Source organism: Coenobita brevimanus, chromosome 81, assembly GCF_032717465.1.
Source record: "Coenobita brevimanus isolate Jiangsu-jjx chromosome 81, ASM3271746v2, whole genome shotgun sequence".
NCBI lineage: Eukaryota > Metazoa > Arthropoda > Malacostraca > Decapoda > Coenobitidae > Coenobita > Coenobita brevimanus.
This window is the reverse complement of record NC_137034.1, coordinates 11,847,830-11,867,181: the sequence shown is the minus strand read 5'-3', so window position 1 is coordinate 11,867,181 and position 19,352 is coordinate 11,847,830.

Genomic DNA, 19,352 nt, shown 5'->3' with positions numbered 1-19,352 from the left:
ATCCTGGCACACCTTTATGGCCGCTGGGTATACCAGGAAGTCTCCAATCTTTACACCACTTTTAAGTTTTAGTGGAGCATTTGTGACATTGAGCAAGTACAGGTAGCATAAACTGTCCTCTAAGACTGTACACCACGCTGACTCATAAGTCAAGCCATTCACACAACACGTCTCAGGTAGGGTTAGTACATCCACTCCTTCTTTCGCACCGGCAACACAAACAGAGACTTTGGTGAACTCATGCGGTAACAAAATTGTGCACGTATTCGTTACTGCACGTTTCGTCTCTGCGTGTTGGAGATCATTCAGACTGTGTGAGGGAGGTAACTGAGACATGTCTGAGTCAGCGATAGTGTTGTCAGGAGAGGATGTAAGAGCCATGTTCGAGGGCTGAGATGATGTATCAGGAGACATTGAGGAATTTATGTCCTTGCTCGCAGTCAGTAAAGGAATGATCTCTGTATTCTCAGATGATGATAGTGGTGGTTTGGGCTGGGTTGGACTTTTTGGTAGTGATAGGGACAGAGGTAATTGAAGGACTGATTTGATCGTAAGAACAGGACGGGGACATTCCATAGTGTAAACCAGGAATCCAGAAATGTCTATACTACCACAAGCAGGTAATAATGCAATGGAATGTTGTGCCATGGTGGAGAAACCAATAAGGGCATCTGCGGGATACTGCAAGTCATTAGTGACATGAAATTCAATGAGGATAGGGGGCAAATCGCTGTGGAGTTTGACTTCAAGGGTGACTCTTCCCTTAACCTTAAACTCTGAGCCGTTAACACCACATAGGCAAATGTCTGGTGGTTCTAGGAAACTGACGTGGCTGTGATGGCGATGAATAATTTGTAAGGAATTTTCGGAGATGAGATTTACTATAGATCCTGTGTCCAAGAAGAATGATGTTGGTATGTCATGACTGCTTCCGAGAATGACTAAACCCGAGGATGTTATGGGACCTGCATGGCGGATGGGGAGTTGGGTTTCTGGTTCTACGTGATATTGGCCCGATATGGGCGCTTCGCTTCCCCCGACTGTGGGCGGTTGAGGTAACGACATTCCTCAGTGGTGTGAGTCGTGCTTTATTTGTGGTATTTACAGTGTGGATGACGTGAGCGGGAAGGCGTACGCTGTCTGGTTTGGGAGTGAGGACGTCTGTATGTACGGTCGCAACTTGATGCTCGATGTCCAGGATGACCACAGTACCAGCAAAGAATCGAAGATTGTCTGTTCCGTCGGGCGCTAGACTGATCACGACCTGCGGTAGGAGAGCGATGTGTGGCAGGTCTGCCGCGTGTGGTGGGACGGGAGCGAGATTGGTCTGGGGTAGTGGAGATGTGACAGACTGAGGAGGCCAAGGGTTGGGTGGTGCCCTGACGCGTGTAGTTCGATCCTGTTCTTTCATGAATGGCTTTAGTGACCTGAATAATTTTATCCCCTGTACTGGAAACCGATTTCCAAGGCCAGCTCTCGCTGTTTAGGAGTAAGCCAGTGAAGGAATCTGAGGTAACCCATTAAGTCAGCAAAGTTGGTGAGTGAAAGCATTGGAACGCCATTCTTGTCTTCTAACCATTTCGTGCCTACCAGTAATTGGAGCATCTCGCTACTAGTTGCCTTCATGGTGGAGGCAGCTTCATGGAGCTTGGCATATTGTGCTGGGACGCGCAAGTCCTCATCTAGTTGGTTTAAGAGATTAATGAATCCCATGAGAGACGCGGTATTTGAATGCTGTCAACAAAGGCTGATGAGTTCCGTACGAAAATCAGCAAAGGTACGAATGCTATCGAAATGTCCTGTACGGATCACGGATCCGATGTCTGATTTACCGTGATGCAAGCGACCAAGGAGGTAAGCTACTTTGAGCGATTCCTCGGTAATTTGTCTATTATTTATTTCTGTCTTGACTTCTCTGAGGAAATCATAGACAGACCAAGTTGGGTCCTGGCTGGTAAATTTGGGACGATTGGCATCGTCGAGATAGATAGACTGTGGAGGTTTGGCCATGGCTGGAAGTGCAGAAGTGGCGGCAGGAGAGGTGTGGGAGAGAGAGAAGGTAGTGGCAGTTAAGGGCGAGCAAGACGGGGTATGAAGGGAGGCAGGAGAGGGAACGACAGGGGAAGGAGTAGAGGAAGAAGAAGGGAGTGTAGAGGCAGGAGTAGAGGAGGAGGTATCTGGATTTACGAGGGTAGGACGGGTAGTAAGTGATTCTGCGGGAAGTAAAACGGGAGTCTCAGGTACAGGGCAGTGGTACTCTTTGCCACTTCGTAAATGAGTGATTGTGTTAGAGTCGGCAGACGGGGTATGAGCAGGTGATGTTTCCGGGTCGAGAGGGCTGGTGGTAAGCGGTTGACGTGGAAAGTTTGACATTTAATGCGGCAATGGAAGATGAAGATGGATACGTAGGTGGAAATGTATAAATAACAATGAGAGAATGCAATACACGAGGTGTGAAAATGAATGAAGGTGCGGGCATGGATGGTTTCAATAAAATGCGAAGGATGAGATGGATTATAAATAACGTAGGTGAAGATGAAAACGGGGTAATGGAAATGAGATGGAATATTTACAATAACCAATCTTTAGAGAAAATCGAGGATAATCTCTATAGAAAGGAAAGATATACTATAATTACACAGTAGAGATGGGAGTGTTGAGATGTATGACGTGCAGGGGTGGCTGGGCGTAGCTGGGCTGGGGCGGGGCGGCGGGGTAGAGACAGCTGGGCGGAGAGGAGAAGAGACGCTGCGATGAATCACCGGCAAGGAGTGGCGGTCTTAGGAGGCTCTGTAATGCGGACCAGATGCAGGCAACGGCGGAGGCCGGTGGTGGGTGGGGAGGGCAGATGTCGGCGGAAGGCAGGTGTAGAGCTGGTGAGTTGCAAATGCAGAGAATGGTGGTGGGCAGGCAGCGGGCAGACAGTGATATGTGGCACCGTGGGGGCAGGAGCAATGATGAGTCCGGAACAGGTGCTGGGAACAGGTGCAACAGGTGCGTAGGTCGGCGACGGCGACACGTGTGGTAAGGAACAAGGCGTATAGGTGTGGTTGTTTGAAAGATGAACACTGGTGAGAAAAAGGGTACACTCGAAAAGCACAGCCAAGGTAGTACACCACTAGAGGCACGGAGGAGGGGCGAGGCTGGCAGATGCGAGACGTCGGGTATCTTGTTGTATCACTAAAAATCCAAGGAGGCGGTCAGAATGTGATGGTTCGAAACACCGCTGCTACCAAATGTAACTTGCAATACTTTGGTGATAGAAACTCCGTGTACAAACAGCTAGATAAGGAGTTTATTACAAGCTCACAGTAAAATAGTCTGCCCGTGTCAGCTGTCTGATATGAACTGATGCAATAACGCCGTCTTCAGGCGTGGGAAAGGGTGCTGACCTAGCAAGATTAGTGGGGGCATGTATGCACTGGGGGGGGACATATATACATCTGGGGTAGACATATTGTGGAGGGGGTACATTCGTGTCCATGTGTCTGCTACTCATATGTGTCTGATTTGCTATACATTTGTCCTTGTGCCTCCTTTGTGTGTCTCCTTTTCCATGTGTGCGTGGTGTCTGCTTATATATATATATATATATATATATATATATATATATATATATATATATATATATATATATATATATATATATATATATATATATATATATATATATATATATATATATATATATATATATATATATATATATATATATATATATATATATATATATATATAGTTACGGAACAGAGAAAGATAATGTACACTTTAAGTGGGAATACTAAAAATCACTACTGTCCCGTAAAGTTCCAGGTTCAAAACAAAAGAGTTATGTAAAATTACAAGTTAAAGTTTAATGCTCAAACTAACAACTAAATATTCAGGACTCATAAGGATAATGTAATGGCAAAAAACAGGTTAAATATATGGTTAACTGCAATAGCCTCTATTAACACGAAATTAGCAAGAGTAAATTTATCTAAGTCAGCCCTAATAAAATGAAAATACACTGGGTAATGCTCAGTTAATGCAAGATAAATTATTACAGATACAAACTATTATTAATGATGGCTGACAAGAAGAACCCCACACGAATTACAAAAACCTCATTAGGCCCACAAATCAAACTTATTCTACACAGTACAAGAACAAAATGCAACAACACTTATACTTAAATTACACAGCTGCTAGATGGTTGGAGACGTCCTGAGCACTCAATAATAACTGTATAGGGGAGGACAGAGATGTGAACAAAATGAGGAGTAGATCTAAGTGCCAATGATGTAGAGACTGAGCTCATTATATAGGGGCCAGCAGAGCTTAATACAACTTGTAAGAAGGACGCGCAAATGAAGCCACGGGGACAAAGAGTTGACAATCCCGCACTGAACAACAGAAAGGACGACTTACTCTACTATAACGGTAGATGGGGGGGGGGACTGAGGCAGAACACGCTCGTGATCAAACAGGCAGCACACTGTACGTTAGAATTACACAAAGGATGATGATATCATAGGCTATGTAACACCTCCCCACAAAGAAAAATAAATTTACAAAGGAAATTTCTTATTACTCTAAAACAATCTGTCTAAAGTTTAGATAAGCAATCTGCAATAACATTTTCTTTCCCCTTGACATGTTGTATGTCTAATGAATACTCCTGAAGAAGTAGACTCTATATTGTCAATCTCTGATTTTTATCTTTAAACTTACTAAGGAATTTCAGTGGGTTATGATCGGTATAAATGACTATGGGGTCAAAACCAGAACACAAATAAAATGAAAAATGCTGCAAACCCAAAATCAAGGCCAAAAGCTCTTTCTCAATAGTTGAGTAGTTCTTTTGGGGTGGAGTGAACTTTTTACTGTAATAAGATACAGGGTGTTCAATACCCTGATCATCCTCTTGCAGCAAAACAGCCCCAGCTCCTGTATCACTTGCATCAACAGCCATCTTAAAAGGCTTAGCAAAATTTGGAGTATCGAGCACTGGCTGACTTAATAAGATAGCTTTAAGTTTGTTGAAAGAGGATTCACAGTTATCGGTCCATACAAATTCAACTCCCTTTTTCAGTAGGTCTGTAAGTGGTGATACAAGAATAGAAAAGTTAAGAACAAATCTCCTGTAATATCCTACCATTCCCAAAAATCTTTGTAGCTCTTTCCTACTTTTAGGTCTGGGAAGATCACTTATAACCTGAACCTTAGCTCCTAGTGGTGCAACATGTCCATCACCAATTACATACCCAAGGTACTGAACTTTAGCTTGACCAAACTCACACTTTGATAAATTAGCTACAAGATTAGCCTGAACTAAACGGTCAAGAAATTTACTGACATGGCATAGGTGATCTTTCCAGTTGTCACTGAAGATTAATACATCATCAATATAAACAACACACCCTGCGAAACCCTCTGTTACAACATTCATGAGCTTCTGAAAAGTGGCTGGTGCATTCTTCATACCATATGGCATTACGGAACATGCAAAAGTCTTTCCTAGTGTTACAAAACATGAGATCTCCCTAGCACGTTCAGTCATAGGTACTTGCCAGTATCCCTTTAACAAATCAAACTTACTTATGTACCTAGCCTTTTCGATCTTGTCTATGCAATCTTCCACACGAGGGAGAGGGTAAGTGTCTGTTTTGGTTATCTGATTAACACGTCTGTGGTCGATGCAAAGCCGCTGTGACCCACCTGGCCTAGGGACTAGAGTGACAGGAGAACTCCACTCGCTCTGACAGGGCTCAATCATCTTGTGGTCCAACAGGTAGCCAAGCTCCTTCTAGATGAGAGGAACTTTCACTGGGTTCACACGGTAAGGAGGCAATTTAATTGGCTTTGCGTCTCCAACATCAACATCATGCATCAACACAGTGGTTCTTCCTGGAGTGGCACGGAACACTTGCGGGTACTCCTGCAGCAATGCCGACAACTCCTGCCCTTCCCCGGGAGGTAGATGAGAAAGCTTAGTCTGGAGATCATTCATGATATCAGGATTCTTCCCCAAACTATCACTCAGGCTCATGCTGCATGGGAGAACTTCACTTGCAGACTCGGGTGGAACAGCTACAGCGCAGACTGGATTATTTTCGTCCCGCCTGTGATATAACTTTAGCATGTTGATGTGACATAGTTGCCTGTTCTTTCTACGATCTGGTGTGGCGATGACATAGTTGACATCACTGAGTTTCTTCTCCACGAAATAAGGACCACTAAACTTGGCTTGAAGAGGTTGCCCATGAACTGGTAGCAGAATCAAAACCTGATCTCCTGGCTGAAAGTGGCGTAACCTGGACTTCTTATCATACCAAGTCTTCATCTTCTCCTGAGCAGCTCCTAAATTCTCTCTCGCCAGCTGTAAAGCAGTGGACAGCCGTTCTTTGAACTTCATCACATACTCCAGCAGGTTGACGTCATCTTCCTCCGACAGCCAGCATTCCTTGAGTAGCTTAAGGGGTCCTCTTACTTCATGGCCAAACAGTAGTTCAAAAGGTGAGAAGGCCAGTGATTCATTTGGAGATTCTCTTGTGGCAAACACAAAGAATGGAAGACCTTTATCTCAGTCTTTCTGATGTTCCAAACAGTATTTCTCGAGCATCGATTTGAGTGTTTGATGATATCTCTCCAACGCTCCTTGGGTCTGGGGATGGTAAGCTGAAGACGTGATCTGGGTGATGCCCAACTCTTTCAGAGACTGCTTGAAAACATTTGACATGAAATTACTTCCCCGGTCTGACTGTACCTCCTTGGGCAGACCAAACTTTATGAAGAACCCTAGCATTTCCTTAACCACGTTCTTTGCTGAGATATTTCTAAGTGGAATGGCTTCAGGATAACGAGTAGCCATATCATTCAGGGTCAACACATAAGAAAATCCTGAAGAAGTCTTAGGAAGAGGGCCCACAATATCCACCAACACACGGGTGAATGGCGCCTCAAAAGGAGGAATGGGAACTAGAGGTGCAACCTTTTCGGTCTGATTACACTTCCCCATAACTTGACAGGTGTGACAAGACTTACAATACCAGGAAACATCCCTGAAGATACCTGGCCAGTAGAAGTGTTTCAAAATGCGTGCCACAGTCTTCCTCACTCCAAGGTGTCCTGCCAAACTGGAATCATGAGCCACTCTAATGATATCCTGCCTACAAACACGAGGGATGACAACTTGATGTACAACCCCCCATTCACAGTCGGCTGATGCTGTTGGGGGTCTCCACTTCCTCATAAGTACTACTGACTTTACATAATAACAAGTAGAAGCACCGGCTGACTCTTCTTCACTGTAAGCAGAGTTAGCTAGACCTTTCAACTCAGGGTCAGCAACCTGCAACTCAACCAACTCTTGACGAGACAAATTATCAACACTACGGGGTACTGCGTCATCTGGTGAGTGGTCCAAATTAGCAAGAAAAGTGTCAGCTAGGATAACATCATCATCATCATTATCCTCTAAATCACCAGTAATTTTAGACTTAGCCCTAGTGACAGCACATGCAGGGAACACATCAGGGACATTACAATCCCGGGCCGCAGCCACTGGCTCACTAGACAACTGAGGAGCTGGACACACTTGACTTCCACCAATATCATTTCCAAGTAAGAAAGTTACACCTGACATTGGGAGTGTCTCAACCAACCCAACCATAACGGAACCATTAACAAAACCAGACTCTAAATTCACTCTGCACAGAGGGACAGAGAAGTAATTATTCCCTACACCTTGTAAGATTACAGTTTCATCAGAGGAATTAACATTAGAGCCTAGAACACTGGTCAGCATAAGGGATTGGCAAGCACCTGTATCACTATATATTTTAACTGATTTCCTGTCATTACTGCCCAGAGGACTGACAAAACCATCAGACAGGAAATTAGCACACGAACTCTTGAGAGTGTCACCCACGTCACTGCTCAAAAGAGGAGCTCCATCATGATAATTTAAGTTACCCCTCAAAGCAGGTTCAGTTAACTCAGTTAAAGAATTATGGGAACTCTCAAGGGTGGACACTAGACCAATTGACTGAATATTTAAAGACTCCTTTTTGTTCACATCACGCTGTCTCCTGAAACATTTCTCCGTAGTATGACCAAGCTTACTACAATAAGTACATTTACTTTTCTGAAATCTAGAGGTGGAGCTGGTATTTACTTCCTGAGAAACATCATCTTTATTCTCTTTCCTGTTACCTGTACTCTGAGTAGAGGCAACGTACTTACTCTCAGCTTTCCCTTTTCCTCTAGAATATCTCTTGTGAGTGAGAACATATTCATCAGCTAAAACTGCAGCATCAGACAAATTATCTATTCTTTTCTCATCAAGATATAGGCTTACATCTTTACTAATACACCTCTTGAAGTCCTCCAGCAAAATCATCTGCTTAAATTTACCAAAATCAGAAACCACATTCTTAGAATTTAACCACTGCTCTAACAGATCTTCTTTGATTTTTCCATACTCAACATGGGATTGCTTATCTTGCTTGTAAGTTTTCCTAAATTTTACTCTATAGGCTTCAGGAACAAGCTCATAGGCCTTAAGAATCAAGCTCTTAACTACATCATAATTATCAGATTGATCCTGAGGCAAAGATGCATAAGTTACTTGAGCTTTACCGGTGAGAACAGTTTGAAGGAGTACTGGCCAATACTCCTTGGGCCAATTAAAACCTGTAGCTACCCTCTCAAACAACTGAAAATACTTTGTTAAATCAGATTCATTAAAAGGAGGGACAAGTTTAACATTTTTAGCCACATCAAAATCATCAGAGCTAGATGATCCAGTTCCACCTTGTTTCATGCGATACTCATGGTCTGCCTGAATCCTAGTAAGTTCAATTTGTGCCTGAGCCTGTACCTGTGCCTCTTGAATACGAGCATTTGCCTGAAATTCAGCCTCCTGAATCCGAGCCTGAGACTCCGCCTCCTTAGCATTTGCTTGAAATTCAGCCTCCTGAATACGAGCCTGAGACTCCGCCTCCTTAGCCTGAGACTCAGCCTCCTTAGCACGTGCTTGAAATTCAGCCTCCTTAACACGAGACTCCGCCTCCTTAGCCTGAGCCTCCTGCAGGGCTAGCTGTAACTTAGCTAATTCAATCTGCGTTCGCTCATTTGGAGGAGTTACATTAAACAAGCTTTTGTTAATCATGCCAACAATTTGATCTTTAGAATGATGAGAGTGAACTGCAATTCCCAATTGTTGAGCAACAAGCTTAAGTTCATTCTTTGTTCTGTTTTCTACATCCAACACTGTTTGCACATTTGCCAAAAAATCTTTGGCTTCATCAAGCGTAGTAATAGTAGACATTATGAATAAGTAACAGTCACAAAATATCAAGCAATATCCTTATGATAATATCCTGAATATCCTGATATGAGGTAGCCAAATTTATGTTACGGAACAGAGAAAGATAATGTACACTTTAAGTGAGAATACTAAAAATCACTACTGTCCCGTAAAGTTCCAGGTTCAAAACAAAAGAGTTAGGTAAAATTACAAGTTAAAGTTTAATGCTCAAACTAACAACTAAACATTCAGGACTCATAAGGATAATGTAATGGCAAAAAACAGGTTAAATATATGGTTAACTGCAATAGCCTCTATTAACACGAAATTAGCAAGAGTAAATTTATCTAAGTCAGTCCTGATAAAATAAAAATACACTGGGTAATGCTCAGTTAATGCAAGATATATTATTACAGATACAAAATATTATTAATGATGGCTGACAACAAGAACCCCACACGAATTACAAAAACCTCATTAGGCCCACAAATCAAACTTATGCTACACAGTACAAGAAAAAAATGCAACAACATTATACTTAAATTACACAGCTGCTAGATGGTTGGAGACTTCCTGAGCACTCAATAATAACTGTACAGGGGAGGACAGAGATGTGAACAAAATGAGGAGTAGATCTAAGTGGCAATGATGCAGAGACTGAGCTCATTATATAGGGGCCAGCAGAGCTTGATACAACTTGTAAGAAGGACGCGCAAATGAAGCCATGGGGACAAAGAGTTGACAATCCCGCACTGAACAACAGAAAGGACGACTTACTCTACTATAACGGTAGAAGGGGGGGACTGAGGCAGAACACGCTCGTGATCAAACAGGCAGCACACTGTACATTAGAATTACACAAAGGATGATGAAATCATAGGCTATGTAACAATATATATATATATCATCTCATCAGCCGTTTGAGTGTACACTGCAGGACCGGCCTATCCCGACCGAAGTGGGGACGATACAGCCAATGTATCTCTACCCAGTGGCTTAGGCTGTCTGGCAGAGACTGTGTGTAGGATGAGAAGTGCTTGTAAGTGTAATTGTAGTGTTGGAGTGGCTTTGGATGTGTGTGTAGTCTGTGAACCAATTGTAATCTGCCCTCACAAGCCGACTGGATGCAAGCATACTTTTTATAGTAAGCGACACTCGTTCAATCACAGCACCCCTGATGTCCGCGAAGCAGTAAGTGGCCAGAAGAATGCTCCCAAAGTTTATTACCCTGGCGGGGCGCGAACCCTCGTTCTTCAGTGTATGAAAAGGCACACTTTACCATTGTACCACAGACGCTCTCTCTCTCTCTCTCTCTCTCTCTCTGTATGTGCATTTCTATACTTGCGTGTGTGTTATCACATGTTGTTCAGCCACCCTGTACACCTGTCATCCAGTCATGTGTGTGTGAATATGTAAACGGTTCCCTTATACCTTCTACAGTCTACACAGACACACACACACACACACACACACACACACACACACACATCCTCACCACTTTCATATTTTGAAAATTTCTCCTAAGCCGAAAATGAGATTCTAATTGTCGTCATTTGAAGTACAATGTCCCTCTCTTCCAAATACTTACCATCATGAAAAATCTGTTTGGCGTCCAAGGTAATAGTAAAATTTCGTATCTCTGTCTCTGTCTCTGTCTCTGTCTGTCTGTCTCTCTCTCTCTCTCTCTCTCTCTCTCTCTCTCTCTCTCTCTCTCTCTCACATGCACATCGATCAAAGATCAAAGGCCAGATTCTCGCTTTTAATTTTAAGGAACAGTATTCGTCTCTATCAAGTACTTGCCGTCATTGTCAAAAGTGTGTGTGCGTGGTACCCAGGAATTAGGTGGGAAGTGTATCTTCTCTCACATATTTGTGGAAGTTTTTCGAAAGTTTCATGACTTCCGCTTTCCTTTTCAAGTACAACGTGCTTCTCAAAAAAAAAAAAAAAAGGCTGTCATCATCAAAATTATATTCAAATTCATTGGTCAGGTATGTGTTCAATTGTTCTCTTTTATCTGTGTCTTATACAATTATAATTTCATTTCCTCGAGTCTACATTGGATGTCCGGGTTTTCTTCTGAAAGTTAATCATTTGCTTCTTAAAGAAGTTAAGGTAAACATCGAAGGAATCTTAAAAGTCCTTAGGTAATGTGGTAGTCAAAGTGTCACCTTTAATAGATATCATGTCTTCTACTATCTATTTTTGCACACGTTTGGGGGGGGGGCAAAGAAACGATCATTGAGTCCTCCTTTGAAGAATATATATTGTTGCTCGATATCTTCAAGCATATGATGATTCCCTTAAGTAGTGCAAAGGTAAATAATTCTCCTTCGACACTTTATCTGTCTTGCTACCCTTTTGCTCTGAATTTCCATTTTTACTTTGAAGTATATTCCCATGTCTACTTTTGAGTATAATGTACCTCACAATTCAACAGCTTCAGTCATCACCGGACAGTCTATCAGCCAGCCTCAGACAGTGGTACATGATAAATGTGTCTTTCGTCGATTATATGGGTCGGTAGTGTTGGTATGTGTGGTGTGACGAGAGAGCTAACGTGACCTATATCTGTGTGTGTGTGTGTGTGTGTGTGTGTGTGTGTGTGTGTGTCATGAAATGGGGCGGTAAGATGGGACTATGTCGTGTTTGGCTGGATGGTATTGCGTTGTGGGTGAGAGAATGTGATGGTGCACCGGAGTGGGCTTGAGTGTGGGGATGTGGGAAAAGGTGAGCAAAAACGTGAGGTGTGGGGGAGAATGTGGGTGTATGAGACTGTGGGTGTATGAGACTGTGCGTGAAGGAGTCGTGTGGTTGGATGGTACCGCTGTGTGGAGAAGACGGTGGGTGTGTGAGAGGGTGCGAGGTGGGTTGGGTGGTGTGAGATGTTTGGTGTGTGTTGGGTGGTGTAGGCTGGGTGGTGTGAGGTGGTTGGTTTGGGTTTGGTGGTGTGAGAAGGTTGATATGTGTTGTATGGTGTGGGTTGTGTGGTGTGGGTTGGGTGGTGTGAGATGGTTGGTGTTTGTCTGCTACGAATCTGTGAGATAATGCAACGTGGAACTTGATTCGTGATGATCCCTGAAAGACGGTGTGTGTGTGTGTGTGTGTGTGAGTGTGTGTGTGTGTGTGTGTGTGTGTGTGTGTGTGTGTGTGTGTGTGTGTGTGTGTGTGTGTGTGTGTGTGTGTGTGTGGATTTACCTAAATTTAGAAAGCGGATTGCAGTCCGGGGTTATATGATCTGGTTAATTTGTGCATAGTACAGCATCATGATATAAACAGAATGGAACAGCGCTAACAAGAATAAAATACTTGAAATATCTGTCGCAATCAGGGGATTAATGGGAACTGTATTTAAATTTAGACAACAAAAGGCCAACCTTAAGTAGCACAGAATCGTCTGGTGGTCGTAAGAATAAAAAAGGTTGATATTTCTAAGGCAGTAATCAGGATTTAAATATATAAACTTGCCTGGAAATAATATATATATATATATATATATATATATATATATATATATATATATATATATATATATATATATATATATATATATAATCAGTAGGAGAGTCGCCAGAAGGCTAAAAAAAAAAAAATATCAAAATAGATATCACAATGCTCAAGGGGTTAAATGATTTATTTGGCTTGTGTTAAAACTCTAAGGCAGCCTTTGGTATGTCTAGAGTGAATGGGTGCTTGATGAATCGAATAGTGTGTGTGTGTGTGTGTGTGTGTGTGTGTGTTGTGACGTGTGAGAATGATTATATAGGGAGCTTTGTATGAATTATTAACCAAAGGAATGTATGACATGTGCAGGGTGGATAGTTTGGTGAGAGGCGATATGGACGTGTATACTTGTACAAGCTGTGACAAAATATTTAAGGTAAAGTGTGACAGCATGTGTTGATATATATTATGGCATGGATATTATATATTTTATAAAAGAATAATTACACGGGTGGAGGGTAACTGTGTTAATTGTGATATATATGTAGGTGAGGGTTGCTACGTGTGGAGGGGTAATTGTGGTGTGGGTAATGGCTGACCTAACTATTAATTCATGTGGGTGATTGATGGGATGCGAGAGTGAATGGCATTGTGTGAGGTGACGTAGGTGGGAATCATGAGTGACTGACAAATAATTAGACAGATAAATCGGCAGCTGGATAGATATAAATGACAGATATACACATGCAGATATATAAATACAGGTAGACAGATAGATTGACAGAAATATATGTAGATATAGATAGAGGGATATAGATGTAGATAGATAGATACAGACACATAGATACAGATAGCTGGATGGACACGGATGGATAGATAAACAGATAGACAGACGGGTTGATAGACAAACAGGCAGACTGACTTTAATACAGATATAAATAGATATGAACAGAAATACATACAGAGACAAATAATCAGACATACAGACAGACCGACAGGTAGATGAATCGATAGATGAGGAGCGATGGATAAGTTTGAGTAGATGAACAGTTTGAGTGATAGATATAAAAGCAGATGTAATTTTAGAGGTGAAAGTATGATTCCTGGCTGGTGGGTGCTTCCGTGAGTGGCGGTATGGAAGTGTGAGTGTGATAGTGTGAGAGATAAAGTGTGAGAAACTAACGGTCGTATTCTCAGTAGTTAAGGATCCACCCTAACACCTCGTCCTAAGCGATGTATTTTTTCTTAATACATCGTACAGTCCGAGTCTGTGTTACCTGTGTCATTCCAATATCGCCATACTATACAAAGATAACGTACAAAACTATATTAACCAGACGTATTCAAAAATAAATCGCTGAGGAAGAGGTGTTAAGGAGCTTTCTTACCCAACTAGAATATAAGCATAAGTGTGAGGAGGAACAGCGTGCTTAGTTGATAATGGACAAGATAAAAGGTTCCGAATTCTCGTCGGTTAAGGAAGCCACCCACTACCTCTTCCTTACCGATTTATTTTTGGATGCGACTGGCATATATCAATCTAGATGTTCTTTATCCTGAAAATGGTGGTATTGGAAATATTTAAATGACACAGAAGGCGACAGTAAGGATCAACAAGCAAAATAAATCGCTTAGGAAGAGGAGTTAGGGAGTCTCCTTACCCGACGAGAATACGAACCAAAGTGTGATTGGCTGAGTATGAGAAAGAATAGCGTGATTTGTACAGGTAAATCCACAGTGAATCCTGCTCAAAAATATATCCTTTCTTGACGCTTATTTAATAGGTAAATCCACAGCAAATCCTGCTCATAAGTATATCCTTTCTTGACGCTTATTTAGATAGGTAAATCCACAGTAAATCCTGCAATTAAATATATCCTTTCTTGACGCTTATTTTGATAAGGTCCACAGTATAATTTAAAGAAAAATTGTTTAAGTTCCACTGCTAATGAATCTCCTTAGCACCTCCTCCTTAGCGATTCATTTTTGGTTTTGCCTGGTTAACATCCATCTGTGCGTTATTGACGCAGAGAATGGCGATAGTGGAAGGCTTCATAAGACACAGAAGAGGGTAATATGGTGTAATAAGCAAAGCAAATCGGTTAGCACGAGGTGTTAGGAAACTTCCTTATCCGAGGAAAACTAATGCTTTCGTACACATCTCTGACTAATAATATGGAGAGCCTGCATGATGCCTGGTTCCTAAGGTAGTGATATCAGTGATGTGAGAGGTGATATGACTGAAGGTGTGTTACAGTGATACATGACAGCGATAATAAATGTTGAATAGTGTTTGTCAAAATAGCACCAGGAATGAGTTTTAAAGACGAAGTGACAATGTGTGTTGTACGTAGTTATGAGAGTGGTGATAAGGTGATATGGAGTGTGATAGACGAGTGAGAGGGATAACGCTGGTGTGTGTGATAGCTAGGATGAGTACAAATAAATATATACTCGTATATGACGACGTGTGAATTAGTGTGGAGGTTAGGGAAGAGCATCAAGGCAGGTAGATTGATAGATAGATAGAAAGACAGACTGACACACACATGCCAATGGATAGATATAGGCAAATAGAGATGGAGAGTTGACAGTATAACTGTATAATAATTAATATTTTTTTTACTGTTATCATTATTATTTTTATTATTATTCAGAGAGAGAGAGAGAGAGAGAGAGAGGCTATCTCATTATTAGTCACTTCCGCATATTTCTCCCAGGATGCTATTTTCCCCTCATTTCCACATTCCATCTAATCATAAAATTATTATGGAAGCTTGACCGTGTAAAAGTTAAAGTACACACACACACACACACACACACACACACACACACAAATGGTCATAAATGCGAGGTTATGCTTGACTGAGGGAATATTTAACACCCACGCCCACTCTGCGCCCCCGAAATGGTTATGTTATGCTCAGGGAGGTATGTTGGCTCACTGATGGTTATGGTATGCTCAGAGAGGTATGTTGGCACACTGATGGTTATGTTATGCTCAGAGAGGTATGTTGGACGCCCACTGATGGTTGAATACAGCAGGTTATTATTATTATTATTATTATTATTATTAGTAGTAGTAGTAGTAGTAGTAGTATCATTATTATTATTATTATTATTATTATTACCTCCGCCAAGGAAGTTATGTTTAAACCTCTGTCCGTTTGTTGGTTGGTTGGTTGGTTTGTGAGCAAGATTACACAAAAACTCTGTGACGGATTTCCACGAAACTTGGTAGAAGAATGAGCCTTGGCCCAGAATAGACTCCATTAAATTTTGGTGCGGATCCATATTAAGGTGCGGATCCAGGATTTTTTTTTCACTTTCTTTTACATTGCGAGATAGGGCGTTTTTCGACATTTTCGTAAAATTTTCAGTGAATATTGCATGGATCTTGATGAAAAAAAATCAGGCATATTTAGGATGTTGGTATCTACGAATGTGTACAGTTTGGCTCGGATCCACGTAAAATTCTGGATCTAGCGGATTTAAATATTCTTTTATAGGGAGTCACTCTTTTTCCATATGGGATTAGACTTGATTGAATTAAAAGGAAATGTATGTCTGTCCTTGGCGGAGGTATGCGCTCTACTGAGTGGCATTCTAGTTATCATCATTATTATTATTATTATTATATTATTATTATTATTATTATTATTATTATTATTATTTGTGGTAAGTAGTGCCGACCATCATCCACTCACTTTATGTAGTACTGTCTACTTCATCCTTTCACCTTTATCATTCTTTTTCTGTGTCTGCTCTCCTCTATTCCTATTGATCCCATCTTTCCTGTCAATGTTTATTACTCTTCTCTCCTTTTCAGATGCCTTTGCATTGAATGACATGCCTAATGATTTCCTGTAAGCCAGGAAACCATTTACAACGTTGGGTGGTAACCATACAACCAACTCATACGTGTTCCCTACGTGTTAACAAGTGGGTTGGCGGAGGGTTAGTGCTCCACCCCATAAAACCATTAACTCAAAGACTAACAGTCACCCCTTTACGGGATTATGGCGTCTAGCTATAGACAGTCGGATTATTATTATATTTGCTACTATTATTTTTATTACTATTATTATTATTATTATTATTATTATTATTATTAGTACTACTACTACTACTACTATTATTATTATTATTATTATTATTATTGTTTAGTGGAAGGAGAGGGCGCTCACCATCCGCTCTCTTGATGTAATGCTGCTCTCGGATGCCTGCCTTTTCCTCCCCTCCTTCCTTCCTTTCTTCTTTCCTCTTCTGTGTTTCTTTCCTTCATTCTACACTGAGTGACAAGCCAAATGGTTTCCTGCCAGAAAACCATTTACTACGCTGCGTGGCAACCATAAAACCAAATTATGGCCCCTGCTGGTTTAGTAGGTACTTAATGCGCTCCAGTCTGGTTGACCTGGTGCAAGTTTATATCCGAGGGATGGTTGGAGTTTACTGCTCACGTAGTGCCCCTCAGGGATGAGTAAGGCTGGTCACTGTCATATTAAATGTCAGGACAAACTTGTCTAGCCCCGGGATCCTACGCTTCTCATGGGACAAAACTGGATCAGATGATGAATAAGTAAATGAGTTATTATTATTATTATTATTATTATTATTATTATTATTATTATTATTATTATCATTGTTATTATTATTATTATTATTATTATTATTATTATTATTATTATTATTATTCTTGTAATAATGAATGGAGAGAGACCGCGACTGGTGAGAGAGTTCAAACACCTGGGTACAATGATAGAAATGAGAGAGAGAAAAATATATATATATATATATATATATATATATATATATATATATATATATATATATATATATATATATATATATATATAATCACCGAAGATTTTTTTTTTTTTTACACAACAGGGAATTGATGCCACTTTACTTATTTTTCTGAAGATGTAATTTTTGAAATAAACTATGGCCACACTCAAACTGGAAACGGTATACTGTCTGTCTTAGGCCCGTATTCTCTGTTAAGGAAGTCCCTTAACATCTTTTCCTAAGCGACTTAATTGCCTTTTTTCACCTTACTGTCCTCCTCCGTGTTAAATGCAACATTCTATTATCGTCATACTCTGCATAGATACAATGATAAAGGATATTAACCAGGCATATCCAATAATAAATCGCCAAATAAAAGGTGCTAGGGAGTTTACTAAACTGACGAGAATATGCATTTAAGTCATGGGGAAGTTACAAGGATAGTAATATGGTGTAGGTTTCGTTATCTATTCTGGTCAATCAAGGAAGTTCCCTAACACCTTTTTCTACGCGACTTACAGTAGTTTGTTTAGTACACCTTGTCTCTGTTACATAAATCCTTTCAGCGGCGACATAATCTTCATAGATAATGTTTAAAGGGATATCAACCAGCTATACAAAAATAAATAGATAAGGAAGAGGTGTTAGGGAGCCTCCTTATCCTACGAGAATACGAGCCTTGACTCCTGAGGCCAAGGCGTTAGTTTATGAGTGTTCACCCCACAGACTCAGTGACAGTCCGGGGTGCTCGAACCCACCACGTAGAGCGTCCTCCAAATATGAGGCCAGCACTGTACTGACTGAGCCACCGTGTCGCCCCTTGCCTTGCTTCACAGGGCGTCTTACCCCCCGTCCCCCCACCAACCATCCACCTCCACCACTGAACAGGAAAAAAAAAAGAAATGATTAATCGAGACTATTACGCCTTTAGCACGAGAGGCATCCTGCTGGTTTAATCCCCTCCCACCGTTATAATTATTATAGTTATTATTATCATTATTATTATTATTATCATTATTATTATTATTATCATTATTATTATTATCATTATTATTATTATTATCATTATTATTATTGTTATCATTATTATTATTATCATTATTATTATTATTATTATCATCATCATCATTATTATTATTATTATTATTATTATTATTATTATTATTATTCACTGTTGGTGATGGCTGACTTGTGCATTAACAGTGGGAGACAGTTTTAAATCTGAGCTCGTTAAGGAAGCTTTATGTAATATTTCCTATCAGTCTATCCATCTGTCTATCTAACTATTTACATTTACTGCAACTATTTTATTCATGTACACTGTATGCATGCTTGGAGGTAGATACTGGAATGAACCAGGAATGTGTATGTACTGTACCTCCAGCGTGTACACACACACACACACACACACACACACACACACACACACACACACACACACACACACACACACACACACCGTTTCTCTAATGCTAAATAAATCAGTATGGAAAAGGAACAAATAAATGTATTGTGAAGGTATCGTTGCGAAGGGGTTAGTGAAATATTAAAATACAGGAATACTACTACTACTACTACTAATAATAATAATAATAATAATAATAATAACAATAATACGAGTACTACTACTACTACGATTACTACCACTAGTACTACTACTACTATAATAATAATAATAATAATAATAATAATAATAATAATAACTACAACATTTACTACTACTATTACTACTACTTCTATTACTACTACTACTAGTACTACATTGAAGTCAAAATTTAATTACACGATGGAAGCAAGAAGAAAGCAATAACAAACCTTATCATACAGTAGT